The sequence below is a fragment of the Halichoeres trimaculatus genome, unplaced genomic scaffold (assembly GCF_033239565.1).
Source record: "Halichoeres trimaculatus isolate MK-OKI-2021-1 unplaced genomic scaffold, fHalTri1.1 fHalTri1_scaffold_9, whole genome shotgun sequence".
In the NCBI taxonomy this organism is placed as follows: domain Eukaryota; kingdom Metazoa; phylum Chordata; class Actinopteri; order Labriformes; family Labridae; genus Halichoeres; species Halichoeres trimaculatus.
The window spans coordinates 12,674,904-12,680,903 of NW_027437188.1; the positions used below are offsets into that span (position 1 = coordinate 12,674,904).

Consider the following 6,000-nt stretch of genomic DNA (forward strand, 5'->3'; position numbering starts at 1 on the left):
TAATGCTCCATAGCGCCACCAAGGGGCTCAAAATTTTGGCTTCCCGACTACTTTGAGCTAAAGGCCTGAAATTTGGTAGGCATAACAAGCATGCCTAGACCTACAAAAAATTGTATTATGACCAAATTCAATTCCGAACAGGAAGTTCACTATTTGCCCATAAACATCGGATTTTGACGATTTTTAGCCTCAGATTAAATGGAATGATTTCTAAGTTTTCCATCAGATCAACTCTTAACTCGGCCTGTGTGAACAACACACATTAAAGATAAAAATGTATTAAAACATTGTTGTAATATTTGTGGGCGTGGCCACAAATGACCGTCAAAGTTGACCATTTTGCAACTTTTTGAAAATCTTAGTAGCTCTCCTGTACAATGTTGGATCAGGACAAAAAATCACATACATGTTCACTGTCACAGCCTGATTGTATTTCTATCATTATTTGCATTAAAATTAATGCTCCATAGCGCCACCAAGGGGCTCAAAATTTTTGTCCCCCCGGCCACATTGAGCTACAGGCCTGAAATTTGGTGGGTATAACATCCATGCCAACGCCTACAAAAAACTCTATTATGACCATAGTGAATTCCAAACAGGAAGTCCGCTATTTGGCCATAAACATCGGATTTTGACGATTTTTAGCCTCAGACGAAATGGAGCAATTCCTTGGTTTTTCATTAGATCCACTCCAAACTTGGCCTGTGTATACTATACTCACTGACATTGATATGTTTCAAACAGATTTTTGCTACGTGAATGGGTGTGGCCACAAATGAGGCTCAAAGTTGACCATTTTAACCATTTCATTAAAACCTTAATGGTTCTCTAGTACAGTGTTGGATCAGGGCCAAAATGCACACAGAGGTTCAGTGTCAAAGCCTCAGTGCATTTTTATCACTGGTTGCACTTATATTAATGCTCCATAGCGCCACCCAGGGGCTCATATCTGCAGCCTGTCCAGCTACTTTAAGCTATGGGCATCATAAGTTTTGGGCTCAACTCTCATGCCTACACCTATGGCTTTTGGCTGAGCCACATTTCGTTGCTCATGCGGCAGCTGGGACATGCAGGCAATGTTATGCAAACACTTTGGAGACATTCTGATGTCTGCAACATTGATTGCAGAACCTGTTTGACAGTGAATCATAAATGCTGTGGGTTAACATTTTTTGTCAGAGGGCTGCATACCCCTCCATGTGCTCACCAGAGGGACACTGACTGCCATTCAGTACCAAGATTTGATCCTCATACACCTTGTGAGCCCATGAACACAGAGGCTCTGTGTCACAGCTTCAGTGCATTTCCATCATTGGTTGCACTTACATTAGTGCTACATAGCGCTTCATAAAATTGTTTCTTTATTTAAACATAAATTCTACCCTCCATTCCTTTACAAGAAAATGAGCTGTGACCCTGTTGTACCAACCTGGTGTTTTTTCCAGGAGTTTTACCACTGTTCTCTCAATTACCAGCACTGCTAGACTGCATAAACACCCTTACCCCATTGAGTTGCAGGTGTAAGACTTTAAACAGGGCAAACTCCTCTCAACACATGCAGGCTGTCAGTGTTAATGACAAGGGAGAAGCTTCGCAGCTATAGCTGTATCTGCTTCTTAGTGAAATCGAAAGAATCTTTTTACACAACGCTTGTTCTTTATAAAACAGGTAAACTCACTGGACATCAATGAAGCCTCTGGATCACTCCACAGCATCTAAATGTACGACTAACAAGATGCTCCGTTGGAACGTGCCTAAACCTATGGCTCTCGGCTGAGCCACATTTTGCAGCTAATGTGGCGGTGGCTGAGCCACAATTCGCTGCTCATGCGGCAGCTTGGACATGCGGCAGCTGGGACATGCTCCTATTGGCAGGGATTGGGCAAGCACATGTGGCGGCTGCGACACGCTCCGACTGGCGCACACAGGGCGAAGGCCCGTTCAACGCTGCTCGCAGCTTTAATTCTTCTTCTTCTTCTTCTTCTTCTTCTTCTTCTTTGTTTCTGCCAATACAATGCCATTTTGCGTGCCTTTGGCTTGAAAAAAAGGCGAAATGACCTAGCCACAAAATTCAAACTCGGCGAAAAATTTATGATTCCACTGTCTCTGCAAAAATTCATCCCCCCTTGCGCCCCCTAGGGGCTTAAAACTGCAGCCCCTTGGTCTGCTTTCAGCTACAGCCTTGAAATTTGGTGGGTATAACAAGCATGCCCACATGAACAAAAAAGTCTCTTATGACTATCGTGAATTCTCAACACGAACTTCGCTATTAGCACGTAAACATGGGATTTTCACGATTTGTAGCCTACGCATTTGAACGAACTAGTCCTAGGGCTTTTGTCACAGCAACTCCAAACTTGGCATGTGTATACTACACACATTGAACATTAATAATCATAGCTAAATTTACAGAATTTTTTTCCGTTTGGCTAGGACAGCGGCTCAAAGTTCGGCATTTTTCAACTTTGTCCAATCTGCACCAAAATCAAGACACATGTTCAGTGTTAAGCCCTGGACACAGCCATGTCCCTATTCCTCCCAGAAATTACAACGCCTCCTGATGGCAATGGCCTGAAATTGCTAAAATTACGTTTATAGGCTATGTATTTCAATGAACTACTCCCAGGTTTGGACTAAGATGGACTCCAAACTTGCCTTGTGTAAACTACACACATTGAAGATGAACACTTACAATACAATTCTTATCATCTTGTATGGCGTGGCCACAAATGGCCGCCAAAGTTCACCATTTTGCTACTTCATGAAAATCTTAATAGCTCTCTTGTACAATGTTGGATCAGGCCCAAAATGCACACATATGTTAACTCTCCCATCTCCAACACATCCATATACTTCTTTTCATCTAACACTACAGCGCCCCTTACAGTTAACAGGAAGTAATGTCTTTTACTCTCTGATTCATAGCCTCTTCATTTTTTGCCATTTTCTTTTTCATTTAACTTGCAAATGTCTGTCACGCCTTCATAAAGCATTACACATCAGCTCATGTCCTCAAGGTCAAGGGTGTGTCTATGGCACTAGCTTCCCCTCGCTAATGTCAAAACACAGCAGGACGTAGTACTAACTCAGTCATTTAAGGTCTAATTTCTTCCAAACTTCACACACACCATGAAAGTCCATCCCCCAACTCTTCTATAACCTCAAATCTCTGCTACTGCAATAGCGCCACCCACTGGAAATGCTTGATAATATTATTACATTCATTTTAACATTTGCTCCCAATTTTACACACATGAAGTCACTCCCAATCCTGACTTCTGTTGACATGAATTACAGTGATAATGCTGCTCCCCCTATGGTACACTTATCATATCAACTATGCTTTCAATGTACCATGTATGCTTGCTTGCTGGGCGACAACCTCATCCATACACACAGCTCTTGCTTGAGGCACATTTTGCTGCACTTAGGCTGCTTGGAATTTACCACAAGATGGACCATTTTACGCGGGGCGAGGGCCCGTCATTGCTGCATGCAGCTATATTTTTTTATGTTTCCAACAGTGAAGTCAAACAGAATTTGAACATTCAGCAGCGTGAAACCTTTGTGTAAAGCTACAGGCTCACCTTCAGCTCAATAATTTGGACAGTTTGCAGATTGTCAACCAAAACTCAGTGGATTTCAGTCAGTTCACAGGGTTTACTGCTAAACGCTGATTTTATGTCGGTACAAGCAATTTGTCATTTTTGCTCACTTTAGTCTGATTTTTGTAAAGGGATTTAACTACAAATGTGAATCCTTCCGGTAAAATCGGAGATTCATCAGAGGTAGTGAGGATTATAGCAATCCCTGTATGTGAAACTCTGCATTGCACTGACACTACCACCCCTCTGTGCTCCTTGTGACCCTTTGATTTTTATTTTCTTGCTCCCTGTGTCCTGTGTGTCTGCTTTAGTAGTTGCAGTTATTAGTCTTTTCTTTGTCTACTATGTCATGATTCTGGGCAACAAACATAGAGGATGGCCCAGCAGCAGATAAATTAAAGAATTCATTTTAAAGGTCCCATATCATGCTCCTTTTCTGCAGTTTAATATGGATCATTTGTGTCTTCATGAAATGGTAGTAACATGTTTTGGTCCAGAAAGCCAGTAAATCCAGCACAGCAGCATTGTTTCCAGGCTCTCATAGCCCCTCTGTTCAGAATGCTCTGATTCAGTGGGCGTGACCTTCATATGTAAATGAGTCACCGGTGATACCGCCCTGCTCTTCCACGTCACTGAGAGTGGCGCCACGAGCTCCGAGTGCACAATGTTTAGAAAATAGCGAAGCTCGTTACTGTAACATTACAGGCTAAAACAACAGCTAAAGTTAGCATCCTGAAGCTAACACAGAGACAGGGGGGACACTGAGGAAAAGCTCTTACATCTGCTCCACAGCACACAGCATTTAAAATACTCACATTTCCAGGGTCTGAGGTTTGTTGGTGGATGGTTGGTAATGTGCCTGGATTCAGGACCAGTCTATTCGCTAGCCCTCTGTTGTACTGTCCAAAGTTGGAAAAGCAGTCGGCCGTGAAGTGACTAGCACACACATGCACAGTTTTACTGGGTGTAGCTGGCACATTTTCTTGATAAATGAACTCTAGCCACTTGGTCTTATCTTCTTCCGAGATGGGAAGCTTGTGCATGGAACTATGTGGCTGTTTACAGCCAAAAACAGCCACACACCTCTCTCCAGCAGTTGGGAGAGGGTTCCGGGTATCTGCTACAGTGGACCAGTCAGGTCAGACTTGCTTCTGATTGGTCAAAAAAGGCAATCACATACTGGGCAAATCCCCAAAATCCAAACAGCTGGTCTTAGGTCAGGATTTTACATTCACAAGCACTACTAAGTACAGGTTTTGTCATTAAATATCAAATTTTGTGGGCTGGGAGGAAAGCCAAAGACCCACAAATTTCACTGAAAGACTTTATAAAGTGATTTTTGCATAATATGGGACCTTTAAGAAAATGAATAAATGAATAAGAAAGAAAGAAAAACACTTACCACGAACAGACCATCAAGGAGAGAATCCCAGGAACACAGAGGAACAATGACGGGAGCAGAAATAAAACTGACTGAGTAGAGAGGAAACACAGAGAAACTGAGGACTGATTGACACAGGTGTGTGGGAGGACACAGGTGAAACTAATTAGTGACACCAAAAACAAGGACAGGAAGTAAAACCAAACCAGACACACAGGGAACGAAAATACAAAATAAAACAGGAAGTTCAGGTAAAATAGCAACAAATGACATACACTTATAAAAGGTAAAGTCAAACGTTTCACCAACTTGGGCTCTTTGATTCATTTTCTTCTTAAATGCAAAATTTTAATCAGATCCATCTTGACAAAGACCTCTTTGGAAAATAGGTTTTTGGGAGTATTTCTGATAAAATGAAGGTGAAAGAAATAAAACTCCCCACAGGAAGGTCTGCTTTGTTAAAGCAAAGCAAAATTAATCGAACAGCCTTCGACTAACAGTAATTCTTTTTTGATGAAAGTTATTGTGTTTGTTTATCAGATGTATCTAAGATAATGCCTCATAAATGTGTTAATATTTTAAAAACCTCTGCTCCTGCTCAGTCTCTCATAACAAATCACCTGATCAGTGACAGTGTCTGGATTATTTAACACCAGAAAACAGGAAGCAATTAGCAACATTCAGGACTATGAAACACCTTTTCCAAGATGCACTGATTTTCCTGTCTGAACATCTTGTAGGATGGAGCTTGTGCAGCTGAGCTGTTCAGCTTCCTGCAGAGAGGAGTTTCTATTAATTAGCCTCATTTAGCCTCTGCAAATTGAAATAAATGAGGTGAGAAAAATAGATACACCTTTGGGTTTCGTGCAAAAACAGTTTAATCTGCTCAAAACTCATAAAGTGAGCTGTTACTGAGATTAAAATATCTTACACAGCTCACAAATCACAGACAACTTTTAACCCTGAACTCCGAGCTTCAAATGACTGACCACATCTGCATCAAGCGCAATCTGG

At 41.7% G+C, this 6,000-nt stretch overlaps 1 protein-coding gene across 2 annotated transcripts in view; it reads right to left on the bottom strand.

Annotated features, from left to right (window-relative positions):
• Positions 1-5,112, bottom strand: part of LOC141797635 (seizure protein 6 homolog) — a 213,183-nt gene extending 208,071 nt beyond the window's left edge. For both annotated transcript variants that reach the window (XM_074679207.1, XM_074679206.1), the window contains exon 1: positions 5,008-5,112. The gene's annotated coding sequence lies outside the window, so the exon portion shown is untranslated. The remainder of the gene's footprint in view (positions 1-5,007) is intronic.
• Positions 5,113-6,000: the final 888 nt, after the last annotated feature.